Raw genomic sequence first — 16,296 nt, forward strand, 5'->3', positions numbered from 1 at the left:
ATCTCAAAAAGAACAAAAATAATATGTTTAAAATAATTTTAATTGGGGTGTAGCTGGCAGAGGAACTACCAACTGTGTCACTCCTCCTCCTCTTTTCTGTCTCTGTCCTCAGAGAGAAATCCTTCTATTCTTCTACAGGTTCACCCCCACAGCATGGCATCATCTGCATAGCCATGATATGCCACACTACTCCGTGTCTGTGTGTGTTTGTGTGTGTGTGCGAGCAGATGTAGTCACCATTACAATGAGTGAGTCATGTGTGCAACCCACATGGATTTCTGCTAATATGAGACTTTTGAGACCCGTAAAGCCCACACTCGCAATCTGTAACTAATTAGAATGTGCTTATCTTTTTATTTGGGATTTAATGTCATGCTTGCTGTTGTATGTAAAAACTCCAGCTAATAATAGCATTAGCTGGAGTTAGACATTTAAAAAAAAAAAATCACATCTCATTTGAATAATCTACCTTCGCTTTTGTGTAGGGCAGTAATAAATAGTAAAGTCTAGGATTCTCAGATATTAAGGTGCATCGGTGCTTGTTTACACTTTGTTTATCATTAAAAACGTGCTTCTTTTGTACAACATCTTTAAGTTATTCGCTGTCTAGAAATTCAACTTTGTGATGGGTCAGAAGTCATTGGTCCTATTCCCACATCCTGTTTCAGAATGAAATATGGAAAGCAAGTTAGCTATAGGTAGAAACACACAGTATGGAAAATCTCCACCAACAGCATTTACTGTATATCTGCAATTCGTCTGCCCTTTTGTGTGAAAATGGGTAAATTTAGGATGTAAAAACTGTTGTTTTGTTACCAAATGACCAACCAATAGTAAGTTTCAAGTTTTAACAGACTGCCGCATGAAAACTTTAGGAATACCAATAAAGACCTTATTAATCTGATCAATTGATCTACTATGTAAAAACCAAGACAATTAAGTGTCATAAGCTGTAACACAACTTCTAAATAGAACATCTTTAGGAGGCAAATAAACTTATAAAACTACATATAAATATCACTCTGATTTATGAGCCATGCTTAGCAGACTCCACTTTGTAGCTCAGTCTTTTTCATTGGCATTCATGGTCTTTTGACGATGAAGCTTCGTGACCTCAGTGATGTGATTTAATGTCAGCTAATGCCACCATGGTGTCAAAATTAGTTCATATCTTTTGTTTATGACCAAATATCTGCAAAATGAATGACACCCTGTCTGAATCAGTCGTATTTTACGTTGAATATTAAGCTCTAAAAATCATATGTGCGCATGCTAACATGCTGAGGTTGATGGTGAAATGGTTTACATGCCTGCTTACAATCAGTATATTAGCATTGTCCATAACCAGATATGGCCTCCGCCATGTTGCAGCAGATTATACATAAGGTGAGAAGTTGTTTCACAATATTTTAGTGTTTTGAACGTGTTGAATTTGATACATACAAAGTGACTATCAATGTGGCAATAAGTTAAGATGAGCTGAAAAAAAAAATACTGTATTTAAATAATATTTCACTTGTACAAAAATGTAAGATGTGTAGCAACACTGAACAACCTTGCTGATCCACTGCACACATATATATAAATAATGTGTGACTTTGAGAATACATTAAAGATATTTGAATATATATTTAGTTAAAAGAGAAATTGCCAAAAATCAATTTATTCTTTGAACTTTGGTGTTTGGTGTTATTGTGTCCTCTTTAAAAATAAAATAAATAAATTAAAAATAAAAATAAAAAAAAATATATATATATATATATATATTTATATTAATAAAGTATATTTATTTTCAAAATTATATAATGTAAGCATTTTACAAATCCAGTAAAAAAAAGTATACTTTTCCCCAAGTAATTAAGTACATCTGAAATATTATACTAAAGAAATATTATTGTAACAAAAAAATAAAGTATATCTTCGTATGGAAGCCTTTATTTTTATGAAATAAAATCAGTTTGTAACCAACCAAACACCTAGTGAATTAGTTGAATTTAAAGTTGAGTTTGAATTCTAGATAGACCTCCTGCCATCCTGCAATTATCAGCAGCGGTCATTGAGGGATCTACTGATATATTTAACTAAGCACACCGCTGCGTCTACATAAAGCTTCAAAGAATTTGGCTGTAGATTATCATAAGTGTGAATTTGTATTCTTGCAGTTTAGAGTGAGTGAGACTTTCTGCTCATTTAGTCTTAATGTTTTGTAATTTGTGGTATGTTGCCTTATTTTTGTAAAGAAAAACAGGTTCCTGTCAAACATATTCCACATTACCTCTGTTACTCCTCACTATATATTAGCAAGTTGCTTTGATCAGTTGGAATAGTTAGCCTCACAATAGTTGCACATGGCTGCTGTTTTTTCTCATTTCTATAAAGTTTGTGTGATGCACCTTGTTTTAATTCAAGAAAAAAACAAATCATGACATGAATGTCATCCTGAATGCTGCAGCATTCAACTTTTAATATATATTTACCCTGAATACTGATGGCAAATAATTCACTTTGACTTCTGGTTTTCAGAATTATGCTTCAGAGAGACTTGCGTGCATCTGTCAGCTGACTAATGTCTAACTGCTGAACAGGCTGCGCTTGAAGGTGACATCCAGGCAGGCTCACTGCATCTATTGGTTACCGTGGTGATGACGGGTGCATGACTCCCGCAGTGACAACCCAGAGACCATGCTGGGTAAACATGGACTCCCCTGAGAGTGGGCCAACCGGTAATGACACCACAGAGGGAAAAAAAAACAGACTCAGGCGCAAAAACACACATATGAATGATCACTCACTCAGGAAACTCACACGGGACTGGGACGCTTTAGTTGTTAACAACTCCAGCATCTCCCTCCCCCTCCTTTTCTCACTTCTATCTATATCTGTCCTTTCTAACCCCTGCCTCCTTATCAGGCCCTACAGTATTCTCCCTTATTCAGCCAAAACTGGGCCACAGAGTGCAACCCTATCCCAGCTCATACACACACATACACTTGCTCACGTGGACACATACTCACACACGGAGTGAGTGAATGCTAATTAGCTCTACAAACAGGTCTCGGCTTGCTCTCCTGTGTGTGTGTGCGTGTTGGGGTGAGAGAGGGGCAGTGTGCCGTTAACTAACTAGTGGGTCAGGATTTCTTTTTCTGTCCTCATTTACGGAAATGAAGTTTGGCCCCTGTGTGACCCATCTCTCCCGACACATGAACGCAAGAGACAGGAGGAGGAGAGAGGAGAGAGGGAAGACATTTAAGAGCCATATATTTTAATTCATACATGGGAGATGTCAAGTGGGCAGAGGAAGACAAGGCACTGCAACAGCGAGGCAAGGGAGAAAGACACAGACTTGATATGGACATGGACAGGAAGTGAGATGGATGAGTGATGACTAAACTGTACCACTCGGAGATGGACTTTTCCTTCTAAGGCAAAGAGATGAGGCCAAATTCAGCGCTCTTAATGAACCAGATCCATGATCCCTTCTCCATATACAGCCATGGAGATAATACAGCAGGTTTCCCTGGACAGCTTTGTGGTACTGTGGTAGCCAAGTGACTAATCCTGTCTCATGTTAACATCTATCTTGCCTTACTGTTGCTGTAGACCTTTTGTGTTGTACAAAAACTATTAGAAACAAACAAATGAGCCTCACAGTGCACTGAGATGACTTTTTGTTTCACTCCCTTCATGTAGTTGGAATCAGTCCAACAGACCCACTAATGTTCCCAAAAATAGTTCACAAATTAAATGTGTATTAATCTGCAGCTAAAATAGCCCCCAACAACTGCTTTTTGTTTCTTTTTGAGTAACACCTGCAAACAACTGCAGTTATGTAAGATAATTACAGAGGTTCTTTTTAAAGAATTAAATTACATGTGGGTGCAGTTTTATGTCTCAGAGGCCCGTAAGCTACGAAGCAGGATTTGCGGTTTTCAAGGTAACTTCAGGTTTAGCTCTGGGTTTTCAGTACTATGAAGGTGGTTCCTTTCTAATTGGGATACAGCGCCATGGTAACTTGCAGAGCTAACCTGCTCCAGAGCAGGTTATGTTCAGGATTTCAGATCAAAATGTATAAAAGTAGTCCTGCTGAACAACCAATTCTCTTGGAAAAATGTCATCACCAATCGCAGAAGATCCCGTGGAACTTGACCGACAAACGACAAACTTCGCTGCCTTTCCCCTGCAATTTTTTTTATTTGATATAGATTTTGTTTTAGTGTGTTTTTTACTTAACCTGACTAAAGCAATAAAGCCTTGTACTTGTTGTTCATATTAGATATGACAGTAAGCCAATTTACCGATTTGAATTGTGTATATATTTATTTATTTATTATTTGCTCCCCAGTAGTTATAAAATGATATGGCTAAAACTATCATACACAACAAGGTCTTCCAGGACCATTGCCCCTATTCATGATTGGTCAGAAGCTGCAAACACCTTGTGAACACATTTTAACGTGAAAACAGAGCTGGATTGGAAACCCTGAGTTAACATATCAAGTTGTTAATCAGCTCCATGTGACTGTTCAGCGCCATCTTGTCTCCTTTGTCAGGTTTTGTTAAACCAGATAACAAATAGATATCCTGAGTATGTTGAACCTTCTTTGTAGTGCAGGCCTCAGGTCCGAATGTTTGGGTGTCGGGCTGAGTGTGTGAACAGTATCAACTAACTCATTGTTTGTTGCATTAATTTAAAGGAATTTCTTCACAAGGAAAAACAAACATTAAGAATGTTGAAAGAGGTCACCCTCACAGAACATCATCACCCACTCTCCCCTCAACTCTGGAGCATTTTAGCATCTTTCAGCTTATTGTTTTGGTTTGACTTAACTGTTCTTGAGTGTTTTTTGTGAAAAAGCTCTGATATGTACAGTACTTGACCTGCCCAGCACCAAACAGCAGATAAAGTTAACAACCAGGTGATGAACATAGTGGAGCAATAAATAGCTTAACCCTCGTGTTGTCCTTGGGTCAAAATGACCCGCAGCTGTGTTCAACCAAGTTCTATTTTATTTCTATATTTTTATATTTTTGGGGATTTTTTGGTTTAAAGAAACCCTCACAGCATCCTTGTCACCAATGATCCCAAAAAATATGAAAATATAGAAATAAAATAGAACTTGGTTGAACACAGCTGCGGGTCATTTTGACCCAAGGACAACACGAGGGTTAAAGATATATATCCATATATTTGTGGAATTAGAGTAACTAGAGTTGGTGAAGACCAAAACACACATAAAACAGGTGAGTATTGTCTTAAAGATGGTTCAAATTTTGGACCCCGAAAGTAGAACTCAGACAAGGAGCAGTTTCAAGGCAGTTTAATTTCAGGTGTGTGGTGATGGCTGTGCCCGGCTAATCAGTGGAGCAAGGCAGACGATTGCAGCTGGTGTGGAGGAGCAGGACAGACAATGGAAGCAGAGATAGAGGAAGCAGTGATCCAAAGTGGAACAATGAATGTCGACTGAGCTGATCATGGCAGGTGAAAGAGGATACCACAATGATCGACCGGGGGCAATTCAGGCAAGCATAGGATGAACAGGAATTCAAGCAAGTGTGAGGTTAACACTGACAAAAAAAACTAGACAGTAATGTCTGTTCCACATGTGTAGACTAAACAATCTGGTGAAGACTGAAGGGACAAAGAGGTTTAAATACTTCATATGCTTGTAGAGTTGATGAGGTGATCTTGGTTGCCACGCCAGCAAGACAGAGACACACACACACACACACACACACACACACACACACACACACACATACACACACACACACACACACACACACACACACACACACACACAAACACTGAGAGAGAAGAAAGATTGGGGACAAATAAACCACATGAGGGAAGAGAGAACATGGGAAACACAGAGAATGAGTTGGATTAAGCCTAACAATGACATATCAGACTAAGATCTGTTACTCTGTAAATCATCTAGTTTGTTGTAGTTATAAATATTGCTACACATGCCAACTTAAAAATAAGCATTAACTGAATTTAGGTTGAATAATTAATTAGTTATCAATTTTTTTGAAAAGGTCAAATATACTTAAGATGTTTAGTTGAATCAACTTCAGTCACACAGACAATTGTAGCAGACTTGTATTTAGTCTGATTCCACAGGGCAGGGGTCCATCATGTCACGTGTCCCGTCTTCTCCGAAGCTTTATACTTGGGAGCCTTTCAGAAACAAAGCATTTTGCTTGATTTTATTTCGTTGAAATCTGTCGTTCTAGCAAGTAAACGTAATTAAATGGTTTTCTTTTTTGAATGTATTGCGTTTATTGTTGTTAATAGTTTGGTATTCATAATTTTTTTTTACTTTTTCAAATACAGTGCCTGTAGTTGGAGGAGAATGCATTTCTTGTCCCACTTGAAACACTGAGGGTGTAGATGTTCATGTAGTGATGTGATTTACAACAATCAGGTGTCTTATTTGGAAAATTTACCAGATTATGTATGATGTTCCTCCATCTGGCCTCCAATCCAACTGATCTGTTCTGTTGAGATTGACGCGGTTTGACACAGCCTAGGCGCGTCATTTTAGCGATGCAGAGCAGCAAACCACTTCCGGGAATGTTGTTGGCACGTGTATTGGTAGTATATCTGGTGGGATATCAAGCGTTCTCTTGAATGGCAGTGATCAGCTCCGGTGGTCGTGTCGGAGCCAGAATGCGAGGCAGCCAGTTCCAGTGAAAAATAGCCTTTACTTTCAGCTCAGTCAGTTCTATATTTAAAAAACATACAGTGTTTGCTGATGAAGACTTCATGTGTCTTCTCTGGCTTTGCTAAATAATAAATGTATGGTTATGACAAAACTTGGAATACTTACATGTTGCCCTTCAGACATATATTAAAGACACATCAAGTTTCCATCATCAATATTTCCTTCAAATAACAAAAAACAAGAGTGTCTGGAGGGATTTGACTCTGATGCTAGCTTTGTTTCTTTGGCTTTTTATTTCAATATTTAAAATAATATTATGGGTCACCTGAACTCTCAGTTCATTCATTCATTTAAGCATTTCATTAGATCTCAAATTAGAACAAGTCATATTTAGTTCTAAAGCTGAGGAAAATTAAGCTCGCCAGCAATAACAAAAGCATGAAAAGTCTCAACTGACCTGGTATTTATTCTTCATAGCAAAAAAAGAAAAATGATTGTTCATATGTCATCATATCAGGTGCAGCCTACTTTTACTTCTACTATATAGTGTTCCATTTGCAAACTACATAACCATTATTGTTACACAAGACGCAGTGATTCCCGTGCACTGTCTTCGGAAGGACAAAGATGATCATACTTGGTAAAAGGCAGCTGAGGAATGCCAGTGGAAATTTATCTGGATTATCCTGGCTCAGCGACAGCATTTTTACCTGGGTCAGCTGCATAAAAACAGCTCATGTGATGGATTTTCCTCATAAGTTTGGCAAATCGTCAATACAACGTCAACCCACTGTTTTCTATTTTCACAAAGGCCATGCTCTTGTGCATAAGGTAGTGGTGTAGAGTGCATTTACAAAAGAACACTTCATCACAGTTTCTGTGTACTTGTACTTTATTTTCACTTTGTACATGTTCAAGGAACATATTGCACTTTTTTACTTCACTTCCTACCCTCTCACACATTATGAGCCTATAAAACATGAGGCATATCCAACAATGGGGTGCATGTTAACAAGGAAAATATCCATTAACAAAATCAGAATCAGAGTCAGAATCAGAATCAGCTTTATTGGCCAACTATGTTTAAACATACAAGGAATTTGACTCTGGTTGTAACTTCTCTATGTGCAAAAACAAAAACAGACATAAATAGACATATAAAACATAAATAGACATATATACAGCTAAGAAACATATATATACCTGAACAATGTGAACAATGGTGCGATTGCACCTAGTGCAAATGATGCTGATGCAGTTGGGTGTAGTGCAAAAAGGTCCAGTGATATTGAACATGTTAACTGTTTAGCAGAGTGACGGCCTGCGGATAAAAGGGAGAAGCTGAAATAGAAGGTGACCAGGGTGGACTGGATCTGCTCCCAGCCCGTTTCCTGACTCTAGATGTGTAGAAGTCCTGAATGGAGGGCAGGTTGGCACCGTTGATTTTCTCTGCCGTCCTGACTGTCTGTTGTAGTCTGTTCCTACAGCTGTTCAACCTCCCGTCTGTATGCAGACTCATCACCATCCCTGGTGTCGTCTGCAAATATCAGGAGTTTGACAGATGAGTCTCCTGCGGTGCAGTCGTTGGTGTAGAGGGAGAAGAGCAGTGGGGAGAGCACACACCCCTGGGGGACACCAGTGCTGATTGTCTGGGTGCTGGATGCAATGTTTCCCAGTCTCACCTGCTGCGTCCTGTCACTCAGGAAATTTGAGATCCACTGACAGGTGGAAGCTGGCACAGTGAGTTGGGTAAGTTTGGTGTGGAAGGTGTCCGGGATGATGGTGTTGAACGCTGAGCTGAAGTCCACAAACCATGCGTATGTCCCTGGGGAGTCGAGGTGCTGCATGATGTAGTGCAGTCCCATGGTGATTGCATCATCAACCGACCTGTTTGCCTGGTAGGCAAACTGCAGGGGGTCCAGCAGGGGGCCTGTAGTGTCCTTTAGGTGGGCCAACACCAGTCTTTCAAAGGACTTCATGACTACAGACGTCAGGGCGACGGGTAAGGAAGTCATTTAGTCCTGTGATGGAGGTTATTTTTGGGATGATTGTGCAGCGTTTGAAGCAGGAAGGAACTTCACACAGCTCCAGGGATTTGTGTAAGATCTGCGTGAAGATGGGGGCCAGCTGGTCAGCGAAGGTTTTCAGACAGGGAGACACACCATCTGGCCTTTGGTGACACACATCGTCTTCACAGATCTGAAGAGGACTGCATGATTTCTGTAACACGGTGACATCTGTACACCAACCTTCGTTTATATAAAAACTGATTCGGCCTCCCCACGTTTTCCCTGAGAGCTCTGCTACGCGGTCCGCTTGGTGGAGATGGAATCCCGACAGCTGAAGTGTGTAATCAGGGATGTGCTCACCAAGCCAGGTTTCCCTGGTGTATGTGAGCAGAGAGGGAGAGCAGAAAACCAAACAAATATACAAAATCACAAAATAATATAATGATAAACAATATAATCATATAACACTAAAATAACAGGTATCTCTTGCTCTGGAGCTGCGTGTTTCTGATCTGCGACTACTGGTCCCATCTCTATCCAAAATGTATAGTTTGTTGTCTTTCTATGCCGTTCTTTTCTCTCTCCACGCTCCCGTCAGCCCAACTGCTTGAAACTAATTGCCGCCCAAGCCAAGCCTGATTGTCTGAAGTTTTCTTTCTATTAAAATCAAAATTTTCCCTCTAGCTTTTGCTCATGTGGAATTGCTGAATTACTGGGCTCCTCTTTGTAATGCTGTAAGAGATTTCTTATGTTGTGATTTGGCTCTATACAGAGTACATTTAACTTTCAGTTGATTTGAATGGGAACAATTTGTACTTTTGACACTTTAAGTGCATTCTTTGACAACATTCTTGTGTGACTGTGAGAACATTCAACTTCTATCACTGGGCCACTGGTTGATGATGATTCATTAAAAAGGCTCCTGAATCGATATTATATTTCAATGACCATGTTTGCTCAATATTTCCTGCTTTGGTTTGATTTCTTGATGACACATGGTGTATCAACAGTGGCGTCTGACAGCCAGCTATTACATATGAGAAAAAGGTGCATGTGTGCATGCAAAAAGTAGTGCATGTGCAAGCTTTATATGTGTATGTGTAAGAAAAAAGTGGTATGTGTGTGAGCTTCCTTGATATATGACTTAAACGGCGCCCCATACTTTGAGTCAGAAGGCGCCACACATCCCCCACCCTCCCAAAGTGTAATGTAGTTGCTCCTCCACCACTGACCTGACCTCACAGTTGATCTGGCTGGGTTATGTGAATTGAGCGAGCGAGTTGTTTGCTGGGTTATTATTGATCCTGTGGGGCTGAGTTTGGATTAATCCTGGGTTAATGGACATGGTGTTGATGGAGGTTGCAATATTACGATATTTAACAATATTAGACGGCATCTACATATGGAGCTCTGCGCATGGCTTAGAGGCTCTTGGATTTTCTGCCTTCTTGTTAAACCGTGATTATCTGAACTGCCTGATATTTTACTCCCATTAATTTTAAGGGAACTAAATGGAAATAAAACACCCTGCTTCAACCAAATCATCCTTGATTTATGTTCACAAGAATAGGCCTGTCTTTTTCAGACATTCAATCATTTTTGTGTCTGCAATCATAAATGCATCTTTTATGTCAAATGTTTTTGTTGTATGAAGTACGATGGCTTAATCTGTTTGTTACAGTGTAATAACATTATACTGTATATTGTCATATGTATATTTTGTATCAGTGACAAACTTATTGAATTAAGTATTTATTTAATGTTGGTCGATATCAGGCAGCTTTTACAAATGTGAAATAAAATTCCATTTGGTTATGACATGACAATGATGTGTTATAGTTTTTAGCTACACCACAAAGTGTTAATAAGGCTGATTTATGGTTTTAATAATAATTAAAGCGATAAAAAAACATTTACTGTATAGCATGAGTGATTTAGTTGCCTGGGATTTAGGCTTTTTAAGTTTATGAGAATGTACAAGGCTTTCCAATTCAACTGGAAAACTGCAAAGTACTTTTATGTAATATGCAACTTTTACTTTGAAAGATAAGAAATCCACTTCTTACTTTTTAAGCACAAATTCAACATTGGGAGAAATACATATATTTGCTTTCTTCCAGAGATTTACATGACAAGACATTGTTGGGTCGGTTTGCTATATTTGAAGAGTCTGCCAGCCTAGCTTAACATAAAGACTCAACACAGGGAAAAAGCTAGCCCGGCTTTGTTTGCAACAAAATCTGGTCACTAGGACCTTTTAAAGCTCACTAATACATTAGATCTCATTAATTTAGTCTGTACAAAGACCCAAGTGTAAAAATGTCACATACTGGTTTTAAGCAAAATAATAGCAACCCAATCCAAGTCCTGCAACCTAAGGACATACTCTATGAGGCTTGTCCCTCTGAATACCACCCAGAGAAAGTGAGAGAGTGTCAGGAAATATGTTTATTTTTCATCTATACTCAAGTAGGCTCAGGTATAAAAAGAACAGTGGTTGGGGTTCAAATAGAGTACCTTCATTGTTTTTGCTACAATGATGAAGACCTAATTCAGGTCACAAAATGGTAAATGTTAAAATAAATGTTGATTATTGGTTTCTATGTTGTTGTATGTCAACCCACACATCCACTCCAAGTTCCTCCATGCGCAACAAATTTGCCGCTATAACCCCTACCTATGATATCTACAACGGCAATGATGAAACGTTTGTATGGGATTTTTTTTTCATGACGAGACAATCTCAGTAAAAGCTAAGCTAAATTGCTGCTAGCTGTGGCTTCATATTTAAATGTTTATGTCATAAGCGTCTCTCTTAAGATGTCAATTTGTTTAATTAACGTCAATTTGTTTAATTGATGTTTGAGCAGCCATTCATCCATCCTTAAACGTTAGAATCACCTGTTTAATCCTGAATTTTTTTTCACCTGATGACAGCTGAAAGGGGATCAAAAGTATACTTCACAGGCTGAGCAAATGTTCGACAGTAACTAAAAGCTCCCAAAGTTGGCACCGACTGCAAAACATTTGAGTTTCATGACAGCTCCATCTGGATATAGCCGAGTGTTAAACAAGCGTCTGAGCTGTGGCTCTAATGGATTAACCCTTGCTGCGATAATGAGTGTTGGTGGTAACCTAAAGACTCCACCGCTTCAACCAGCAGATCAGCTCGGTAATCTTTTAAGACCAACCCGGGAGAGAGGCAGTGAGAGACACACTGTGATCATATCTTTGGGGAAAGCTGACACAGAAAGAGACTGTCAACATTTTGAGTTGAGAGAGTTAGAGTGAAAGAGAAACAGAATTTTTTTGAATGCTCAAAATAGTCGACATGAGAGAGGAAAAGCAAACAGATCTCTCTGACTTGCCTGTGTAGAGCTATGACAAACAAGGCTGCATTCAGTGCTATGAGTGCAATGAGACAGTTCCAGTTAGGAAAAAAAAAAAAGGTAATTTAATGGATCTCACTAATATGATAGAATAAAACCCAATTACCCTCACCTTAGATACATGTTCAATGTTCAGACTAAATGCAAATAAACTCAAAACGTATATTCAAAAAAAAAAAAAAAAAAAAAAAAAAAAAAAAATTCCTTGTCTGGTGCTTACATTATGCCGTAGCTGAACCCCCAACAGTGAGGTCGTAGTTTTGGGTGTGTTATGCTCATAGAGGCTCAGTAGCCTCTGGCTGCTCTCAAGCAGATATGAGCAGTGAACCACAGAGGTCTGGTAAGCTCTCATCTTTCTAAATCCACACCCCCAGATTTTTTTTCCATTTTCAGACTTGTATCTGCAAAGATGATCAGATTTCACAGAGCTCCATCCAGAGCCTCCAAACCCTTCCTACAATTTTTTTCACATATGCAGCAGTGCAAACTGAGACCTGTAAACCGACCTGGGCATGTGTGCTGCTAGACATTCTTAGAATGCTACACACAATAATATCATATAATTTACATTTCCTTTATGAACACATCTGTAGTTTGAAGTTGTCCTTCAGTAATTGTTGTTCTCCCTACATTTCACATGGGAACAATTTGAATATATCTAAAATGAATGCACAGTAACACATATAATGTATTTGAGAACATGTGCATGACCGCTGTAGTGTGTGTGACTTTATGTGATATTAATAAGTATATCCACATTTGTGCATCTATTTAAAACAAAAGTATTACATAAAAATCCAAGCTGTGTATTGATTTTCATTGTGCTGAAATACTCATTCTTTTATCTTTCATCAGAGGTTGTTATATTCATCGTGTTTGTTCTTGTTCCCTCGACACAATTTGTTTTTTCTTCCATTCGTGATTCTACTGTCCAGGTTTACAAATACAGTGCAATGGAATTACAATTGGAATTTGTGCCTATGGAATTATGTAAACAGATAGGTGTTGAATCTTGATGAAAGCTTTTCACACGATTGGAAAAATCTTAACCAGCTTCATGTGGTAGTCGCCTGGAATGGTTTTCAGTTTACGGGTGAGCTTTGGCAAAAGTTAATTGATGGAATTTCTTACCTTTTTTGACCAGTTGTTGAGTTATGCTCAGTAGTGTTGGTGTCCAGAAAATAGTCCACTTTAGCCACTGCAGTAATCTATATTACGGCAAGAGGCACTGAATTAAGAATCAACAGTCCATCATTACTTTAAGACATGAAGGTCAGTCAGGCCAGAAAACTTGTTTGTGGCATTGTTTTATTCAGAATTTAAGGCAATACTTCACCAGCATAGCTACCATAACATTCTTTAGTTAGATCACATTTGCAGAATCATAATATTTTTTGCTCATATAATTAAATGTTATTTCAGTTTTGTCTTTCTTTGTCTGTATTTAATGTTGAAATTCATAGACACACTGAAAAATTCATCAATAAATTGTGGCCAAACTCTTGACTAGTACTGTATAGAAATACAGCAACAACAGACAAGACTAAACCTCCCAAATATATACAAGTAAACACCGACAACACAATATAAACATGCTTATCAGAAAACAGTAAGGCAGCTGCACAAGATAATAGAGGGGCATTCATAAAACAGTTGGTGGGGGGGGGGGGCGGTGGATTACAGCTCTTAGATTAGATGGCATGTGGTGACCTGAGCAGCGCAGAGAGCAGTCGCCCTGGTGTGTGTGTGTTTGTTTGAGAGAGAGAGAGAGATTATCACCACCAGCAGAATATGCATTAGAGATTTTTTCTTTGTATACACCGTGTGTGTGTGTGTGTGTGTGTGTGTGTGTGTGTGTGTGTGTGTGTGTGTGTGTGTGTGTGTGTGTGTGTGTGTGTGTGTGTGTGTGTGTGTGTGTGTGTGTGTGCAGTGGTGTTACGGGTGGATTGTTAATCCTAATCCACTCGTGAGTGTACTTGCTGAGGACTGTCAGGCCATTAGTGCCTGTTTTGTGTATTTGTGCCTTTGTGTGTTTTACATGTAAGTATACGGTATGAGCACATGTCCATGTTCAGTGAGTGTTTAAGTCTACGCGTGAATGTGTGCATGCTTGTGGAGATGCACTGGTATGCATTTGTGTGTATTCGTGTGTGTGTGTGTGTGTGTGTGTGTGTGTGTGTGTGTGTGTGTGTGTGTGTGTGTGTGTGTGTGTGTGCAAGAGTGTAATCTGAGAGTGAACAAGGGGTTAGAGGGCCATTAACCAGTGCATTAGCCCTGACTGCAGACAGACTGAGGGAAAGGACTGAGGACAGAGCTGGTGTGTGTGTGTGTGTGTGTGTGTGTGTGTGTGTGTGTGTGTGTGTGTGTGTGTGTGTGTGTGTGCGTGTGTGTGTGTGTGTGTGAGTGTGGGTGTGTGAGTGCATAGGAAAGACGATGGTTTGAGGATTTTAGGGGGAAAGGGACAATGGGGATGAGGATTTAGTGGTGAGGGTGAGGGGGATTGAGTGCATTAGAGAGTGCATGTGTGTATCAGTGTGTGTTGAAAGGATTGAGGGGAACTGACCCATAAAAAGCAGACAGACACACCCTGAGCTGCAGTCAGCTGTCCCACCATCCCCTCTTCCTGTTATTCAGAATATATCTCGAACTAAAAATATCTAAATTTAGACTTTTTTTTCTTACTTTTTTTTTAGTCGCCTGAAGGTGCTCTTTGTATTGTTTTATGAACAAGGAGCACAAGAGCCCTGTTTACTGCTTTGAAGCTCCTCAAACCAAACCAAACCACACTACAGTTTGAATTGTCAATGAAAGATCTGGCATTATATTTAAAGGTGATATGTGTAAGCATTGACCAAATTCATACATATTTCAAAGTAATTGGGGGTCGTATATTAACAGAAGGTTTAGGAGTCCGTCAGCACTCTCATAGAATTATCATTCACTAAATACACCGTAAAGCTTACTGTTTACAATGAATCTGTGCTGTGGCGTTGTCAAGTTTTTCTCCTTTATGTCGCTTTGATAAATTAGAGCAAGCATTCAATTTTTCATTATACTTTAAAAATTATTTTAGTAATGTAAAAGCTACCTTCATGAGGTATCGCAACATCGCCAATGTTAGCATTAACAGCTGTTTTGTTCCCAGTCTCAAAGAAACATTTTGAGTTCAGCATCAAACTTCATCTCTTTACTCACCAGGAGCTGTCTCGAGTGGTGAAACAACAACGCTAATGCAGTATTGTGTTGCTTCCATTTCTATCACTTGCCAAGAGCTTTGGCCAATGCTGCATTTATTGTTCCATTAACCCTCGTGTTGTCCTTGGGTCAAAATGACCCGCAGCTGTGTTCAACCAAGTTCTATTTTATTTCTATATTTTTATATTTTTTGGGATTTTTTTGGTTTAAAGAAACCCTCACAGCATCCTTGTCACCAATGATCCCCAAAAAATATGAAAATATAAAAATAAAATAGAACTTGTTTGAACACAGCTGCGGGTCATTTTGACCCAAGGACAACACGAGGGTTAATTAGGGGCTTTCATAACTGAGGAACTTTTGCATAGTTCTAAGAACTGTTGGAAAAGGTATCCATTTTTCACAATAACACAAACAAACAAACTGACAGAGGCAGCAGTAGACCATCAACCCCCATGTTCTGCAAGGTAAAAATTTCAGTTTTCGTCACAGCAGTGGAAATATTCTTCATTAGTGTACGCTGAAATGAATATTGATTGTTACATATTAAAATGTATTTATTTTTTATACTTTCAAAAATCTGGTAAGTGGACATTATGATTTTGGTATCTTTGGTTATACATGTATACGTTTTATATTTTCTCTACCATTTAGTCACATGAAATACTAGAAGTTAGGGTCCGAATTGGGATTTTTTTTTTTTTTTTTTTCTGGACTTTTAGTTTTGCATTCTTCCGCAATAAGTGTTGTATTCACTCACACTATTTGTGTTACCTTGCAGCACATTTTGCATTACCTTTGCAGTATCCTTTATGCCTCCTCGCATTCATTTTTGCAGCCCCTCTGATATGAACATTCGGTGTGTCGGCCAGTCTGGTTATATTACGCTTCCAGTCAAGGGACCTGCTCATCCACTAACCAAAGCACAGCCATTGCTGACAGCAGCACGTCATCCTGTGTGGTTACAGCCATGATCACAGCCACAGCTTGTCTCGATCAACATGACGGTGCACGGACTCTCGTTGTGGTCACAAC

The sequence above is a fragment of the Embiotoca jacksoni genome, unplaced genomic scaffold (genome assembly GCF_022577435.1).
Source record: "Embiotoca jacksoni isolate LCO1_2020_lvr unplaced genomic scaffold, fEmbJac1.0.p SCAF_15, whole genome shotgun sequence".
In the NCBI taxonomy this organism is placed as follows: domain Eukaryota; kingdom Metazoa; phylum Chordata; class Actinopteri; family Embiotocidae; genus Embiotoca; species Embiotoca jacksoni.